General features: G+C 39.6%; 1 protein-coding gene across 1 annotated transcript in view; it reads left to right on the forward strand.

Annotated features, from left to right (window-relative positions):
• LOC110174515 (mothers against decapentaplegic homolog 6-like) overlaps nucleotides 1–19,337 on the forward strand; it is a 44,972-nt gene that overhangs the window by 4,725 nt on the left and 20,910 nt on the right. The gene's annotated exons all lie outside the window — the stretch shown is intronic.

The following is a 19,337-nucleotide window of genomic DNA, read 5'->3' on the forward strand; positions in this document are numbered from 1 at the left end:
GTTCAGAAGACAGCCTCCATTTCTCCAAGTCTGTTCTTTTCAGCATTTGGGTGAATGTACTCAAAGCACAACCCAACAATAGCCATATCAGAGGTGGTAGAGAAGACAGAAATTGTACTCAAGTAAGAGTTACTTCTAAATAATATTACTAAAGTAGAAGTAGTGGTCCAAGAAATCAGTGGAGTACTGTCAGAGTAATATCTGAAGGGGTGCTGCAGGAAAAAGGAATGTTTAAATGATTTCATATTGTCACAGAAACCTTTTGTCACTTTAGACTTACTCACAGTGGGAAGAGGACCCAAATTTAGAGTATCGTTACTTCAATATAAGTATTACTCAAGTAGAAGTAAATTATTATTATATTATGCTGCTAGAAAAGTACTCTTAGAAGTACAATTTCTTTAAAAATTTACTCAAGTAAATCTAACTGAATACTACCATCTGTGAGCATACTTGGGTGTGTTTTGTAAATGTGAATGTCAGGTACTTCTGGATACTTCATTCTTGCAGTAGTTTGTAGTTTTAGAAGACCTTGTGGCCCCAAATGCAGTATCCACATCTTCAGTCTGTGTCCCTGAAATCTGAGTGGACCTATGCAAAGAATCGACAAAGACGAGGCACTACACACACTGCATTTATTTGGATGTGTTTAGTTTTTAGCTCAGTTTTCTCTCTAGACATATAAGCGTTAACTTTTACTACAGTAATCCAAACAGAAAAATGTTTGACTAGACTATTTCACCAAATCATCTTTAATCCACAGATCTTTAAGTCATTCCAGAGGCCATTCTCAGAACATATCTTAAAATGTACAGTGCGTTTACCCAATTTTTGTCAATGTATTTGGCAATCATTGTCCAGGACGTGCTCTGTTAGTATATAAGCTGGTTACCATGATGGCAAAACTCCACTCTGGCTTCAGATTTGTGAAAAGTGTTTAAAAAGTCACCACTGTGAATAATTAAAATGCCAGGAATGCCTTAGATAAGAGAGGAATCACTTTCTTTAAAATACACTAGTTCTGTAGTTCACATTTTTAAGACAGTAAAACATGTCCTGTCTCACTGAACTGATCACAAAAAAATGTTAACTTTATATTTATGGACTTGAGATTGCATGTTCTATTATGGTTTCAAAGGTTAGAGTTAGGGTTAGAGCACAGTGCTGGTGTAAAAGCTTTCACACTGGATGAAACGTGTGAAAACAAAGCACTTTCAAGTCTGGAGTTTGTGAGCAAGAATTTTACATCAGTCTCTGTTTCTGTTGCTCTTTGGTGGCCATTTTGATTTGTTCTTGTGTTGGTGAACAAACCACTATTGTAAAGATATTTTACAGTAGCTAGGATGAAATGCAAAGGTTAACGTGATAGTTATACTGGCCTATCAAAACTACAATAGTGTAGCTTAAGAGCTTCTTGATAGCAGATCAGAAGCACCATTTTTAAGTTGCATACTTCACACTTTGGCCTGTAGAGGAAGTATACACTTCTTTAGTTAGAGCAATGTTAGCAGCTGCAGGTTATTGCCAAAATGTGGTTTCTTACTAGAGCCTATGTGTGAATATTTTTAACATTTTCTCTCAAGTTACTGATTAGAACTACCCAGACAGAAAAGTCCTATTGTAGATCTGGTCTGGATCTGGTGGTATTAGGGGTAAAAAATGAGCATAAAAGGTCATAGTGTCTTTAATTCCCTTTGAAACCTGCTTTTGGTCACTTTGGAATAAGTATTTCACATTTTCTAACATAAGAGTTCTATATTTGTCTTAAAACTGTGATGGAGAAGTTCATATTTGTATCTGTGACACAACTAAAAGGGCAATATGCATACTACATTTTTGAGTGCTCAGAGAAGACAACTGTGAATGAATGGATTAATGAAACAAGCAAAATAAATGAAGCTCCAGGTCTGTTTCTGACAAGGGTACAAAAGCATCAGAAGTGAGTTTTTACCATCGTGTTGTCACAATACTAAAGATTTATACTCGAATTCGAATAGACTCAGTACTCAATACCCATTCTGATACCACAATGATAATAAGACCCTTCATTATCGAGGCAACAGAATGTGATTTTCAACATTAAATGATCATATTTTCCTTCCGGCCCTTTGGTTGACTCTGACCGGCTCGTTTCAACTCATTCGGAATTACAAAATAAACATAATTTATCATTTTACCTCATGCCTGGACTAAAGCTGCATTGCTTTTATTTTAGAGATATTTTTTTAAATGACATTTTTTGTAAGACAACCTCACTTTTTCATTGATCATTTCATTCATGGTTTCTCAATGTGAAGTCAGTTGGAAACAGAGTCGAAGGAGCTGGAAGTGCCTCCATGAACACTTCTGTTTGGAAAGTGGAGGACTGTGGGTTAACTATGTCCACTCATATACAGTCTATGCTTCCATAGTGTCCATGTGTGTTGTCTATGTGCTGATACTGTTCTGATACAGCTCAACATCATTCTTAAGCTTTTTTTTTTGTTGTACTGATGGCTGCTCAAATGTGTATCTAGTTTTGTTGTATCAACTTTTAGTATCGATTAGTATTTGATTTTTTTATACTTTTGGCATAAATGGGACCTGGGTACCTACACCTTGACTCTGACATCAAAGCGGCCGCGTTACTGTTCACTTGCCTTTTTCTCCTAATGACTAGCCAAAAGTTGAGCGCATAAAGCCCCTATTGTAGGAATGGGATTGTGGTGTGTGTGTGTATGTGTGTGTGTGTGTGTGTGTGTGTGGGGGGGGGGGGGGGCTATCTTGATACCGTGTAGCCTTTCCGTCTCCACCCCCCTCCCTGTACTTTCTTCTTGTGTTTTCCCCACTGCAAAATATTTGACTGAGGCTAAAGCTGCAATAAGATCCGTGCGCATACTCCCGCTCACTGGCCCGGCCCATCCCCCCTCTGCTGCTGCTTTCGCCTCTTTCTTCCCTCAAATCCCTCCATTCCTCTTGGCAGTGGAGCAGTGGAAAGAGGCTGGCATTCGGGTCGGGGGGAGCAGTGACGAGGCTGTGTGTGTGTGTGTGTCTGTGGAGTCGACGGGGGAGGGAAGGGGGGGGCAGAGAGGTTCGGGTGGGCCCAAGTTTAGACAGGAAACACTCCCCACTCTGGATGATGAAACTAAAGCTTTATTTGTTTACGCGCTGGGGTCCTCCGAGCGCCAGAGAGAAAAGTCCTCCCAGGTTGAGAGTGGCTCGGGAAGGGGGGATGGTGGTGTTGAAACGTGAATGGGTGCACCTATGAAGGCTGGGAAGTAGCGCGGTGACGGTAACTGGGAGTAGCGTGAGGACAAAATGCCAAATTGGAAGCAGATTTTTATAACAGACAGGGAGGGCATTGGGTTGGTGAAAAACGCTTGGATGTTTCTGGAAAAGTTAAAAGGACACAGTCTTTTTTTCCAATTGAGAGCTAGTAAACAAACATGACCCCAAGCTCCTTCTTTCGGTACACACAACTTGCATTAGGCGACTTTATGTTTAGGCTAAGGATGTCAAAAAATCTGACACTATTCAGTACTAAAACTTGTATCAAAACTAGAGATTCATTTGAGCAGTTATCAGTACTAAAAAAGATGGAAGCGAACCTTTCCTGAATAGTTTTAGAATGATGTTGAATTGTATCAGAGCACACAGACTAGTATACACACATGGACCACTGAGGATTACACACATATAAGACACATGGGAATAGAAAAGAAAGTACTACCATTTAATGTTGAAAATCTAATCCTAGTGTTTGTGTTAATCATCCTGGTATCGGAATCAGTACTGAGTATCGAGTCTATTCTTTAGGATCATGACAACACTATTTCACACAATAATAATAATAATAATAATAATAATAATAATAATAATAATAATGATACTGCCTTATACTTGTAATCCTCTTTACAGTTTTGTGAAAGCGTCTCATACCGCTGCACGGTTTTCATTATTCTTTCTTTCACACCGGGAAGACAAGGAAGCAAGACTATCAATCTGCGGCATCGGCCCCTCCGACCACCACCAATCATTCACGCACACACCACTTTCATACTAGGCAGTACGGGTGAAGTAATCCAATGAGGTTCTTTTGGTCGTCCGATAATTTATGTTATTAGGTTCTTTTTCAGTTTGTTTTCGTACCTGACAGTTTGGACTGTTCACTAGCGCTCTTCTTCAGAGTGGGGACGTGATGTTGATATGAGGGTTAAAAAAAAAAAAAAGCCCCCTTGGAAACGTGCCCATGGGACTATAAACCGGGATGAGGGGCTTTTTTACTCTCACACACCTGGGATACTGTCCTGAGGAAGTGGGACTGCAGGTGGCGCTGTCGTCTTGCCTCCATCGGTAGGAAGACAGCGCCAGAACCTGTTTAAATCAGCTGACCAGACACGACACAGAAACATCATGAGATTCTGACGAAGAGCATGGGGAGCAGAACTGTCAGGGATGAAAACTCTTGGTCTGAATAAAGAACTTAATAAGATAAATATGGGAGAAGTGTCTAGCCTAAGGACACAGCAACAGAATTTGGTCCGAGCGGGAACCAATCCTCGAACCTTTCGGCTGGGGAACTACTGTTCTAACCACTGTTGCTCTGTATCACTGACAAAGATTTTGTTAAGTCATAGTATGATCAAACAAAAGTGTAGAGTCGTAGTACTTGGTCTGAAGACCAGCCTCCAGACCATTTTTTTTTACAGTCTTGTCTCATCTCAAACTCTGCTTTGAGACAGCGTTAGACTCGGTCTTGTCTCGGTGTTGGTGGCGCTTGGACTCGGTGTTGTCTCGCAATTGAGGTCTGACTATCGGGTGTGATCATATTTCATTATGGCCGCTGCTGTCGGCAATAAACTTCTTACCACGACATGTGGCTAAAGTTTGCCTAATAAAAGTGCACAAATGTGTGTGTATTTGTCACGACGTGCGTTTGATAAATGTGCAGAGGTAAATCCCACTGCAAAACCAGTAAGAGAATGTAACTCCAGTTAGAAACTTGACAACACAGGTTTAAAAGTCCTACCCACTTTTTTCACTTTCTTCACAGTTTTCTGTAAAGTGCCAGTGAAAGTTCTGTTAAAGAAGAGGTTCTCAAACTGTGGGTGAGGGTCCAAAAAGTTTGGACCCACAGTCTAGATAAAGAGGGGCACAGAGTGTTTGAGTACAGTACAGTGTGCTTGACTTATTTTAGGCTTGAATTAACATTAATCAGATCAAATGGAAATAGATTTATAAAAACACTGAGATATATATGTGCCCAAATAACTATAAAATACAAATACATGTCAAAAATGACAGAGATGGTCTTGGTCTTGTCCTGGTCTTGGGACCCTGTGGTCTCGGACAGGTCGTGGTCTCAATTAGGGTCATCTTGACTAGAACACTACAAAAGTGTGAAAAGTGTGTAATGTGGGCCTGCTGTGTGATAATCTTGACAGAAGATCTTTCTATATCGTCAGTGTTAGAGGGTTTGCAAATGACTCCAAACACACGAGGTAAACCAGCTCTGTTAGCTCATTTTACTTTAGTTCATGATTAGCTCTTTTTATATTAGCTGAGTAAATACTAAGTAAATAATGCTCAATATTACAAGAGCACAAGGAATAATTCCAGCTGTTTTTACGAGGTTTTGATGTCTTTGCTTGTAATTACAATTTTTGTCATCTGTTCAGTGAATCAATATTTTTTCAGTAATAGTGATTTTTGATTGGTTGAAAGGCCTGCTTGACTATGGGCCTACATAAAATTACTAAAAAAGTATTACAGTATTAGCCAGATTTCCAAAATACATCTAATATCTGGAATCCATCTGGTTTGCTGCAGTGTCTTTGCTGTCATGAATGAGAAACGCTCACTTCCATTGACAAAACCAAAACACAAATGCTCCTAATGGAGGATCAGTTCAAAGTTCAATCAATGTCAATCAAGTGTGAGGTTTGGGGGAGACCTGTGTGTGTGGTCCCTCCCCCTGGACCCCTGGACCCCTGGACCCCGAGGTCTGTCTGGAGCTGCTCTTTCCTATGGCCACAGAAACAAAAACCACCAAATTGTTTGTAATTGTGTAGAGCTTCTGGGAGAAAAAGACTGAGAGACTGAGGATAAGAAATGTTTCAAGTCATTCACCACAAAATTCCAGATTCCATCAGACAAACTCATTTCAGTTTTGTATTTTCAACTTTTTGTATATGATTCTCAATTAAAGCACATGTTAGGAGAGTTTAGAAATAGATTGTATTCGTTTGACATTTTGGCATTGGAAACTGGCCAAAGTAAAAAAAAAAAAAAAAAAAGGATGGATTTTTAGTTCAGTAGAGATTTGCATTTCCAGTGCTGAAATGAGCCAAATGATTCTACTGAAGATGTATGGAGTTTAAAAACACAGTGGAACTAGAACGGTGTTTTCAGTTTGGGAGAAGAACTCAGCCTAAATGTGCAGGGTTTGTGTGTTAAACATGTGTGAATGAAACAAAACACAACTCCAGGTCTGTGTGTGATGAGGAAATGCCATTAGAACAGAGATCAGAAAACAGCACAGTATGGGCCCGTTAACGGAGAGGGCCACAGACAATCTTCTGTCAGTAAAAGCATGTGGTTTGGAGCAGAGATCACACTTTGAAGGGGTAATGTAGTAAAAGTCTGCCATGTTTATGTTCAAGAAATTCATGTTCAAAGTCATATTTGTTACAACAATATTAATCAATATGAGGACTTATTTGCATATAAACCAAACTTTATTTCTAACACAATTCTTCGGTAGAATTAGTCTTACTGTAGATACAGATAGGCTGGTAGATATCTGTAATTACTGGGTCAGTCCACACACACACACACACACACACACACACACACACACACACACACACACACACACACACACACACACAACAAGCTGGCATTTTTTATTTTTACTACTTTCTACATTTTAAACATCAAATATATGATGTAAGATATATGGAGTTATGTAGTAAAGAAAAAAGTGAAATAACAAAGCAAAGAGTGGCTACTTTGGTGATTTGAATACAAAAAGTAAATAAAATATTCTTAATATAGAACTCAACTCCAAATATTCTCCTCTAAGGCTACGTTCACACTGCAGCCTGAAGTGACCCAAATCTGTTTTTTTGGCCCCTGTGCTCTTGTATCTGATCTTTTAATGACAACAGGGATCTGATTTTTTCAAATGTGACCCAGACCACTTGGATATGTGCTCCTAAAACCGATATATATCTGATCTTTTGACATGTGACTTCAGTCTGAACGGTCAAGGAGCATTCATCCACCTACACGTTATCAACAAGCCACATATGTACTCAAACGTTCTTCTCGTCATACGAAAATTGTTAATGAACTCACTGAAGCGAAGCACATCACTATCCCACCACTCTTGGCTACGTTTCCACATCCACAAAACACCACGGCCAAAAACCTCGTCCTTCTCCTTCTCAATCTCCTCCTTAAAACAAGTAAGTTGTTCATGTTCTGGCTCCGGTACGAGAGGAACTTTAAAATCTCCAGGTGCTCGATGCTCGCATCCATGTTTGTACAACTTCTGTAAACACAGAGCACGCTCGCTGCGGTTGACGTCGTCGTGTCTCCAGTGCACATGCGGGACACTTTTGGGCCGTTTAATGTTCACACTGGAGATCACATACAAGTCGCATTTAAATGGAAATGTGAACGACCTCGCAAAAACATCGGATTTCACAAAAAAAAATCCAAATTGAGCATTAAGCCCTGCAGTCTGAACGTAGCCTAACTGCCGGCCTCAGTGAGCTTCATTTGACTGGAGCTGAATGCTGTGGGTGATGTTACACTCTCTTAGTCCATGTCTTTATAGTCTGTGTTGTATCATTTGAAAGAGCTGCAAGTCACCAGATGAACATGGAAGGTTTGCTGACCACTTATGACCCATGTCAAGTTCCACAGACACGTGTGCTATGTGAGATGATGACATCAAACCGTCCTCCACGTAATTCATTCTCCACTTTTCTGAAAAGGCAATAACCTGGCCCAGTTTTTACAAAATGGTGGCCTATTCTAAATTCCATTGACTAATTAGTCCTGTGCGTGTTTGGGTGTGTGTAGGTGAAGTTTGTTAGTTGCAGGCGGGGGTCCGAGCTCCATAGTGTAGTGGAGCGGGCAAATACTTGGGAAGACTGAGGCTATTCCTGTCTCTGTCAAACATGTGCTGCTGTCATATATACGTCTTTCTTAGTGTAACAAGAGATACATTGTCACGTCTGTGCTGCAGCCGTGAAAAGCTCGCATCAGGCTCATTCTGCATCAGGCCTATTGTGAATCCTAATCACAACCCCACAGTACTGCTACACACAACTTTGTTTGTTCAGCTCACATTAGCTTATATGTATAGCAGTACTTTTAATACATTTATACTTATCTGAGTAGTTTAGTATTAGTATAAGTAGTTTAGTAGTAGTATAGTGGAGTACACATTCACGAGAACAACATTGGATGAAACTTATTTATTTTACTTATTTATTTTATTATTAAATCATGAGAACAGTAAATTAAACATGACTTAAAAAAAAAGCTTTCTAAAGTATTTTGAATCGATACAAGAATTGCACAGTGAAGTATCTCGATATATCACTGAAACAGTTTTTCTTACACCTCTAGTGTAACAGTCCTCTTAACTTAGTAAACGTTCTGCTTCCTCTTTCCACTGTGAGTAAGAGTAAGTGACAAAGCTTTATGTAACAGTATGAAAAATTTTGAACATTTGAGTTTCTTGCAGCACTTTATTACGGATTATATGATTTTATTTTTGTCGTCCTTGTGGTCCATCTATGAAAATACCAGATTTTGTGCATCATTTGATTAGTTCTTCTAATTACATTCATTTCAAGTCACATGTAGACAGTTACTCTTACAGTTAGTATTGTCACAATACTAAAATTTAAATCAATTTCAATATTAAGGAATAGACTTGATACTCAATACTGATTCTGATACCATGATGATAATTAAACACACTCTATCTATATAACAGAATGTGATTTTCAATAGTTTCAATCTACTTTCAATATTAGTTTTCGGGTTTAGTGTCAAATAGCATCTGATTTTGGATACTTTTGACAACCCTAGTTATAATTATTCTTACTTGAGCTGTGACCTAGTTTCCCTCATAGGTTTTTACTCTTACTTAATTAGCCTCTTAGCCCACTACTTCCTATACTTCTACTTGAGTACTGTTATTTTGTAGTACTGTGTTGCATTGGGCTGTTGGCTGGGCTCCTCTCTCTTGCGTGACATCACTGTGTGTTGTGCTCCGGTCACGGCCTCTGACAGAGCATTAGCAGAGAGCATTTGAAGTTGTGCTTGAGTGCTACATCTGGTGTGTGCTGCTGCTCAGAAGGACTGATCAAACGCTAGGCTGTTTTCATAGTGCTAATGTATGCGCGGCCTTGTTTGCATTGCCTGATCACTTGCTTCATTGTGGGCGTCGCAGTGGCAGGGCGCGGCACATACATACCTTTGCCCCGTGGCCGTCCTTTATCATGCCATCAGCATTCCCACGAACCCACGCAGACAGCAGCACCACACCACTGTGGGCTACTCCAGACAGGAGCAGTACAGACAGGAGCAGCACTGACAGGAGCGGCACAGACAGGAGCGGCACAGACAGGAGCAGCACAGACAGGAGCAGCACAGACAGGAGTAGCACTTCACCACTGTGGGCTACTGCATGCTTCTCCAACGCACTTATGTTCAAACGCTCAGTGTCGCTGACTCACATGGATAAAGTGACCAAAAGTGTACGGAGGATAATAAATAAAGAGGACATATGTACTATCCATATGTACTGTGAACTTTTAAACATATTAGAACCAGAGGTGGGCAGTACATTTATTTGAGAAATTGTACTTTTCAGGGTACTTTTCTAGCAGCAAATGCCTACCTTTTTTTTTTTTTCTTTTTGAAGTAACAGAGTACACCTGAGTAAAAGTTACTGTGACTCTTCCCATTGTAAGTCTACAAATGACAAAAGTTATAGTATTATTACCTCCTCAAAAACAAACCTTGTTTCATTCGCACATGTTTGAGTAACTCTTTACTCTTTATTATTAATCTGTTAATTAACATCCCTAAAGCCCAAAATGCTCTGTGCACCTTGTGATGAAGCCTTTTAGAAATCAGCAGTTTCAATTCTGAAATTATTCAAATGGTCCTAATGAAAATGTTGGAGTTTAAAAACACATTGGAGAACTTCCTGTATTATCACATGACATCACAAGTTGAAACAGAGTGTTTTCTGTTTGAGGGAATAACCTAAATATACATGATATAGTGTAATATATACCCTTTAATATTTGTCTTTTAAATTACAGTTACTCTGTAAGTCACTCCGTTCTACTTTACAGCACTTTTTCCAAATACTTTTTTACTCTTACTTGGGCAATTTCTTGAACCATGACTTAGATAGACGGGGGAGTTGCGCTGGGGCAGATAGACGGGAGAGTTGCGCTGGGGCAGATAGACGGGAGAGTTGCGCTGGGGCAGATAGACGGGAGAGTTGCGCTGGGGCAGATAGACCGGGGAGTTGCGCTGGGGCAGGCAGCGGACAGACAGGGAGGAATGCCAGTCTGAGTCAGCGATAAGATCGTCTCCAAGTGCTCACATAGGGGTTCTATCGGGACACACACACACGCACACATATAAAACACACACACTAACTTTAACACACAGAGTAACACACATACACACACATACACACACACACACACACACACTTAGGCACTTAGATGGCACAGGCTTTTTTCATAAGAAGACCATTTGATAAGAAGCTTTAAGAGAACATTTGAGAAATAATTGAATAAATACAATGTAACTGTAAATAAAGAAATAAATCACAAACTGAAATGATGATGAATCATACAAGTCCTTTTAAAGATAGTTGTTCTTAATTTGGACAGAGCAGTACCTCCAGTTAGCTTCACCCCGGAGGTAAAGCTGATGACATGAGCTCCAAGTATCAGTACTGGAGAATTCTGAACAAGCTTCGAATCTTTCAATGTCAATGCCACATTTACATGAGAGCTTTAATTCCAAATAAAGATAATTTAAGTCTGAATAAAAATGAATTTTGCTTTAAAAAATCCATGTAAACACTTAATTCCTACTGAAAATGATTATTTGGAATTAAACATAATTCCGAAGTAAGTGGGTGGTTTATTTAGATTTTAAAGCTGAATTAATTTATTCCTGGATCATGTAAACGTTTATTCTTTTTAAAAATAATTTGTGTCGTTCAGTGCATGCTCGTTGAGTCACTCTTCTGATGCGATCCGGACGATCCAGCTCCACCAGTCCTGTCTTCGGACTTTCATCCACGTCTCTTTGGACTTGTGAGCGGGATGTGGGAGTGGGCTGAGGTAGAGCAGCCCCACACTCAGTTTGTCTTCTTCCTCCTTCTCCAACACTCTTCCCTTCTTACAAATTCTGGAGCTGCTGCTTAAAAAGTTTGGATCATGTTTGTGTCCGTGGCGTAACGATAAACTGAGATGATAAAACCCCCGAGCCTTTCCCAACTTCCCGATGCTGAGCGGAATTAAATAAAGGCGATTTAACGTGTTTTCCATCTAAACCTCAATTCAGAATTATTATTTCTATGTAAACTTAAAGGACAATATTTTAATTCTGAACTATTTAATTCAGAACAATTAATTTGGAATAAAAACAAACAAAAAAAAAAAAAACATCTTGTAAATGCCAGTACTGTGGGGGATTGTCTCATCGCTGGGGAATTTGGTGGTTTTATGTTGTTTGTTGATGTGTAGTTTGTTGGTGTGTAGTTAGTGTAATTTGTTGGTGTGTAGTTAGTGTAGTTTGTTGGTGTGTAGTTTGTTGGTGTGTAGTTAGTGTAATTTGTTGGTGTGTAGTTAGTGTAGTTTGTTGGTGTGTAGTTTGTTGGTGTGTAGTTGGTGTGAAGTTTGTTGGTGTGTAGTTGATGTGTAGTTTATTGGTGTGTAGTTTGTTGGTGTGTAGTTGGTGTGCAGTTTATTGGTGTGTAGTTTGCTGGTGTGTAGTTGATGTAGTTTGTTAGTGTGTAGTTTGTTGGTTTGTAGTATGTAGATGTGTAGTTTATTGGTGTGTAGTTTATTGATGTGTAGTTTATTGATGTGTAGTTTGTTTGTGTGTAGTTGGTATAGTTTGTTGTTGTGTAGTTTGTTGGTGTGTAGTTTGTTGGTGTGGAGTTAGTGTAGTTTGTCGGTGTGTAGTTTTCTGGTGTGTAGTTGATGTAGTTGGTTGTTGTGTAGTTTGTTGGTGTGTAGTTTGTTGGTGTGGAGTTAGTGTAGTTTGTCGGTGTGTAGTTTACTGGTTTGTAGTTGATGTAGTTGGTTGTTGTGGAGTTTGCTGGTGTGTAGTTGATGTAGTTTGTTAGTGTGTAGTTTGTTGTTGTGTAGTTTGCTGGTGTGTAGTTTGTGGTAGTTTGTTGGTTTGCGGTGGGTTCCGACACAGGAATGCTGCAGTCGTTTGATGGGCTTACCTGTTTGCTTGTGCGGTGGAGCACACAGAGCAGAGCAGGCCTGATGCTGCCACAGGCTCAGATGGGAGATAACAGACATTCCACAATCATGGACTCAGCGGAACTCCTTCAGTCTGCTGTCACACACACGTCCTACACTCACACAACCTCAGGACGGATCTTTAACAGCCCAAATACAACACACTTCTATGCTTCTATGTTCTGAACAGTTCAAGAGCCTAGTTTATAGTTCTTTAATATTAACATTTTGCTTTTTATTGAATTGGATTATTTCATACTCAATGCTCAGTGCTGATTATGCCACCACAATGAAGATACTCTCCTCTAGAATGTTATTTTCACTGGCAAAATAATAATACGTTTTTTTTTTTTTGTTTTATTTTTTAATGTTACCATGACGTATTATACAAGTTCTGATAAATCTCGAAATTACAGGAAAACTAAGCTATGAAAAGCTTTGTCCTGTGAATGTGATTTATGCAGTATTGATACTTGTTCAAATGAGTATCTAGTTTTGATATACATTTTAATATTGATTAGAATCTGACCCTAATATTAGTACTGTAAACAGATGGCTGTGGCACAGTGTTTGTCTTTTAACTAGATGGTCACCTGTTATTTTGCCCCTGGGTAAAACACCACACACACACACACACACACACACACACACACACACACACACACACACACACACACACACACACACACACACTATAAAAATCCAACATCAAATCTTGTGAAATGACCAAGATATGATTAAATAACAGGATTATTTTTGATTGACGTTGCTGGCACGTTTGTGATGAGGAAACGACATTATCACAGATCAGAACAGCAAAATATGGGCCCTTTAAACGACATTAGGCAACTTGAAGAGAAAAGATTAGTGTGTGAATCCTGTCTATTAAGCCTTTAAGCGGCATATCTTTTTAACATGTGGAACTGGGTAAAGCAGACTTATTCTTAGACATTAGCAGCGGGCTGGATGCAGAAGGAGACCGCCTCCTCTCTCTCACTAATCATATTTTGGAGGCTTGTTTGCTTAAGCAGAGCAAGGTATCAGCCAAACATCCTGCCTCAAAGCCCTGTCTGCACTCGCTAGAGCATTAACTCCATGAATCGGCCCTTTGACTGATGGGGCACGGCCCAGGAATGTTGGGAAATTGGGGAAGGTGGGGTGGGGGTCGGGGGGGAGGAGGAGGAGGGGCGTGCGGGTTGTGTAGTTTGTCAGGTGTGTAGTTTGTATGTTGTGTAGTTTGCTGGTTGTGTTGTGTAGTTTGTTGCTAGTGGTGTTTGTGTGGGTATAGTTATGTAGTTTGTCTGTGTATAGTTGTGTAGTTTGTTGGTAATGTAGTGCATGTGTGTATAGTTGTGTAGTTTGTCTGTGTATAGTTGTGTAGTTTGTTGGTAGCGCAGTTTGTGTGTGTATAGTTGTGTAGTTTGTTGCTAGTGGTGTTTGTGGGTGTATAGTTGTGTAGTTTGTTGTTAATGTAGTGCTTGTGTGTATAGTTGTGTAGTTTGTCTGTGTATAGTTGTGTAGTTTGTTGGTAATGCAGTTTGTGTGTGTATAGTTGTGTAGTTTGTTGGTAATGTAGATTGTGTTGTATAGTTGTGTAGTTGTGTTGTATAGTTGTGTAGTTTGTTGGTAATGTAGATTGTGGTGTATAGTTGTGTAGTTTGTTGGTGCATAGTTGTGTAGTTTGCATGTGTATAGTTGTGTAGTAGGTGGGTGTATAGTTGTGTAGTTTGTGGGTCTATAGTTGTGTAGTTTGTGTGTATAGTTGTGTAGTTTGTGTGCGTGTAGTTGTATAGTTTGTGTGTATATAGTTGTGCAGTTTGTTGGAAGTGTAGTTTGTGTGTGTATAGTTGTGTAGTTTGTGGGTCTATAGTTGTGTAGTTTGTGTGTGTGTAGTTGTATAGTTTGTGTGTAATAGTTGTGTAGTTTGTTGGAAGTGTAGTTTGTGTGTGGTTGTTAGTGTAGTTTGTGGGTGTAGTTGTATAGTTTGTGGGTGTATAGTGGTGTAGTTTGTTTAGAGTGTAGTTTGTGTGTGTAGTTTGTTGGGAGTGTAGTTTGTGTGTGTACTTGTGTAGTTTGTGTGTGTACTTGTGTGGTTTGTGTGTGTAGTTGTATAGTTTGTGTGTAGTAGTTGTGTAGTTTGTGTGTGTGTAGTTGTGTAGTTTGTTTAGAGTGTAGTTTGTGTGTGTAGTTTGTTGGGAGTGTAGTTTGTGTGTGTACTTGTGTAGTTTGTGTGTGTACTTGTGTAGTTTGTTGGGAGTGTAATTTGTGTGTGTATAGGTGTGTATTTTGTTGGGAGTGTAGTTTGTGTGTGTAGTTGTATAGTTTGTGTGTGTACTTGTGTAGTTTGTGTGTGTAGTTGTATAGTTTGTATGTGTAGTTGTGTAGTTTGTTGGGAGTGTAGTTGTGTGTGTATAGGTGTGTAGTTTGTTGGGAGTGTAGTTTGTGTGTGTAGTTGTGTAGTTTGTGTGTGTAGTTGTGTAGTTTGTGTGTGTAGTTGTATAGTTTGTGTGCGTAGTTGTGTAGTTTGTGTGCGTAGTTGTGTAGTTTGTGTGTAGTTGTGTAGTTGTGTAGTTGTGTAGTTTGTGTGTGTAGTTGTGTATTTGTGTGTGTAGTTGTGTAGTTTGTGTGTGTAGTTGTATAGTTTGTGTGTAGTTGTGTGTTTGTGTGTGTAGTTGTGTAGTTGTGTGTGTAGTTGTGTAGTTTGTGTGTGTAGTTGTGTAGTTTGTGTGTGTAGTTGTGTAGTTTGTGTGTGTAGTTGTGTAGTTTGTGTGTGTAGTTGTATAGTTTGTGTGTGTAGTTGTGTAGTTTGTGTGTGTAGTTGTGTAGTTTGTGTGTGTAGTTGTGTAGTTTGTGTGTGTAGTTGTGTAGTTTGTGTGTGTAGTTGTATAGTTTGTGTGTGTAGTTGTGTAGTTTGTGTGTGTAGTTGTGTAGTTTGTTGGAGCTAGAGCATTACCTCCATGAATCGTCCCTTTGACTGACTGGGCACGGCCCAGGAATGTTGGGAAATTGGGGAAGGTCGGGGGGGTGTCAGTGGAGGAGGGTGGGTGTGGGGGTGGAGGGTGAGAGGAATCGGGGGTCGGGCGGCGGCGGCGGCGGAGGAGGGTGACACCTGATACACGCTTGAACATATCAGTGGTAATGCTCCGAAGGGCTCGATGGACTGGACATTCCACAGGCCTCCTGCAGACAGCTTTAGGAGACTTTCACGACTGCGCTCTCTCTCTCTCTCTCTTTCTCTAGACTTCCCCCCTCTCTCTTTCTCTCTTTCTGTCTGTCTCTCTCTCTCTCTTTCTCGGCGTTTTCAGATGTGCCGCGTAAACGTGTGAAGCTCTCCAGGTCAGTCCAGGTTGACCCAGTCTCAGAAGCTTTTGTAAATGATCAACCAAGACACTAACCCTCCAGAGTCAAAGATTAGCCTACAATAAAGGCAGTTATGGTTACGGAAAAAACGCTCATAACTATACGAAGAGACTAGAGCTGTCAAAAGTATCAAAAATCAGATACTAATCAAAACTATATCAGAACAACAGAAATGAGCCTTTCCTGAATGTCTTTAGAATGATGTTGAGTTGTATCAGAACAAGTTTACGAGCACATAGACTAGTACACACACATGGACCAACATGAACCTACTGCACCACTGACCATTACACACATATATAAGGCCACATGGGAATAGAAAAGAAAATATTTCCATTTAATGTTGAAAATCACATTGTATTGTCTGAAGAAGTAGTGGTATCGATAGTCTGTTCTTTAGTATCGATATTGAGTTTGAGGTTTTAGGACCGTGGCAGCAGTAGATGAGAGGTGACCCAACCCATCACACTGCTGTCGGGTCTTTTGTTGAACAAGATCATGAGCAGGCCTACTACTCAGGAAGAAGATGATTTATTGCTAGAGGCTATCAAATGTGGTAGGCAAAACAGGCAATTACCAGGAGCCCGAAGGAACTGGGGCCCCTTGGAAAAAGTCAGAGAAAACACAACATAATCTTTGAACATGTATCTCTGCACCCTTCTAACTTTGAAATGAACATTTAGTCTTGGTTTGTGTCCTCATAGAGAACATTAGCACAGATGTGTACGACATGCATGCGAATTAAACAAATAAGGTCAAGTTTGTTTTCCACCAACCTTTTTGTAGACAATTAAGTAGACCTCAGACCAATTAAACCCCATTTTGGTCACAATACTAACATTTCAAACTTTATATAGATACTAAGGAATAGATTTGATGCTCAACATTAAATGGTAGTTGAGGAAAACAAACTTTTCTTCTCATGTTCATTAGTTTCTGCTTAAATAAAAATTACTCTTGAAACAGAAATAAAGTCCAGATCATTTACTTATTCCAATATTAGAAAGCCATACTTGTACAAGGAGACTTCCATGTAGAGACTCTATGTTTTACGTCTGTACAATGACTTTTGTACGTAAACTATAGTGGGAGGACACCATAGTTTAAACTTAGGGCCTCTTCGTTGGTGTCCAGGGCAGTCAGGCCGTGGTGTTTTCAGGCTTACAAGTCATGACATCATCCCATCAGTAGTTCTGCTCCTATTTAGTTTGTTTGCTTTTAGATCAATTGGAATACCCTGCATTTGTCTTGACATAAATCTATGAGTGTCACAGTGATCGGAGCCCTGATTTTCAAATGACCTCGGTACAATAATGAACTATAGAAGTGATGATACAAAATATCTAAGCCTAGTTATTTATCCTAACAGTAGTACTTTCTTACTTATATCAGTGTAATCCAAGGGTCTCCAACGTTTTTCCTTGTGTGAGCTACTTTCTATAAAATGAAAATGACAGAGAACTACTAGTTTTAGAGGTAGCCAGAAACAAAGGAAAAGTAAGAGCCACAGTGAGCCTCAGTTAGAAGTCTATAAAACATAAACCATTATCCAGTCATCAGGTCACAAAGTTAGACATAAAAATTATACATTTACAATCTAAACAGGCATTTAATCAATCAAATCTGAGTTATTCAGAACAATACGTATAATTCAAAAATCCATTGGTGAGCTACTTGGAAGGGGTTGGAGAGCGAGAGCTCTCTAGCAGGGAGACTCCAGGTGAGATCCTCAGTGGTGCAGTAGGTTCATGTTGGTTCATGTGTGCGTACTAGTCTATGTGCTCGTATACTTGTTCTGCTACAGATCATCATTCTAAAACTATTCAGGAAAGGTTCATTTCTGTGCGGTGAATGGGACTTTTTTCACTATGATTACCTGCTTAAATGAGTCTAGTTTTAGTATCGATTCACTGATCTGATTTGACTTTTGACAGGGATATTGTCTGTATGTAGCATTTTGCAGGCTAATGCCAGTTGAGGCCTATGAACATAAACTGTGGTCATGACAAATTCCCTGTGGCTGGCACTGAGCAGGTAGTGACTGTGCTGCAGAAGGCCCTCTCCCTGACCCCCCCACCCCACCCCACCCCTCGCTCAGTGGCTCTTATGCCTCACTGAGACACATTAGACTATGGAATTCAACATCAAGTGCTGGCCCATTAACCGTTTGCCATTTCCTCAAATATTTTCCATCATGGCTTCTTTTTTCACTGCAGAGGGGCAGGCAGCACATAAGAAACAGCTTTATGTTTTACTCTCCACATATTCTTCTTAAAGTGTAAATAAACTAATAAACTCAAATCCTGCTGATTTCACTTTCAGTGTCAGGGGTGGGTAGTACTTACATTTACTTACTTTTTGTTACTTGTTACTAAATGTACTTTTCCAGCAGCATACTTTTTCTCCTACTTGAGTAATATTTTTATTGAAGTAATGTAACTTTCACTTGAGTAAAACTTCCCTTCCCACTGTGAGGGAGTCTAAAGTGACAAAAGCTTTAGGAGACAATATGAAATGATTTGAACATTTGAGTTTCTTGTAGAGCTCCTTCAGATATGATTTAGTCTCATTTTTGTGTCTGAAAATACCAGATCGTGTGCCTTCTTTTTCTTAAGTTTTGTCATTACATTAACATTACATTAAATTATAAATCAGATGGTACTGGAAATGACTCTTTAAGCTACTCTTACTTGAGTATTCCCAATTACATTTTTAATCTTACCTGAGCAATTTACTTTCTTGGACCAAATAGTAGCACAGTGTTTTGTTACTTTTATCACAGATTCCTTGTTGTGTTTTCATTTTTATGTAGTAAAATACAACCTCTTGTAGCTTGTGTAATATTTTGTCTTTAGCATTAGTATTATCACTGTTTTACAAAGCTGCTCGCCAATGCCCAGTGCTTTTAAGCTCTCAGATAACAGCTCTACAAATGCATACAAATTGCATGTACTTTTGATACTTTTGCTCAGACTTGTCTTGATTGGGCTGTTTGCTCTGTAACTGGAGCTCTTTGCTTCTTTTAGTTCGTGTTGTCAGGACGTCACCATTTAAAATAAGGTTTAAATGACAGGACTGGCTGTGGCTTTCCGTTGTTGCTTCAGAGTTTTTGCCAACTCGCAATTTGGCTTTTAATGGAGTCGTGCCATGCTGCTGCAGCCCAGATTCTTTACAGATGTGGACTGAGCTGGAGGAAGCGTGTTCAGAGACTGTCACCACACTCACATGTCTGCACAGTCAATACACACTTTAACACCAACAAATCACAAGAACACACTTTTGGTGCAAACTATTTTGATTTGAATTCAAAGGTGCACTCCCTGATTCTCCATATATATTTAACTTTAACCTTAACCTTAAAACTTAAAACTTGACTTATTTAGTCCTGGTTCAGACCACATTTAGACCACATTTAGTTCTGGTCTTCTTAAAGCAGATTTATTCAGCTAAATTGACTTTTCAGAG

This window comes from Boleophthalmus pectinirostris, unplaced genomic scaffold (assembly GCF_026225935.1).
Source record: "Boleophthalmus pectinirostris isolate CB_2022bp ecotype Guang Dong unplaced genomic scaffold, ASM2622593v1 HiC_scaffold_19, whole genome shotgun sequence".
NCBI lineage: Eukaryota > Metazoa > Chordata > Actinopteri > Gobiiformes > Gobiidae > Boleophthalmus > Boleophthalmus pectinirostris.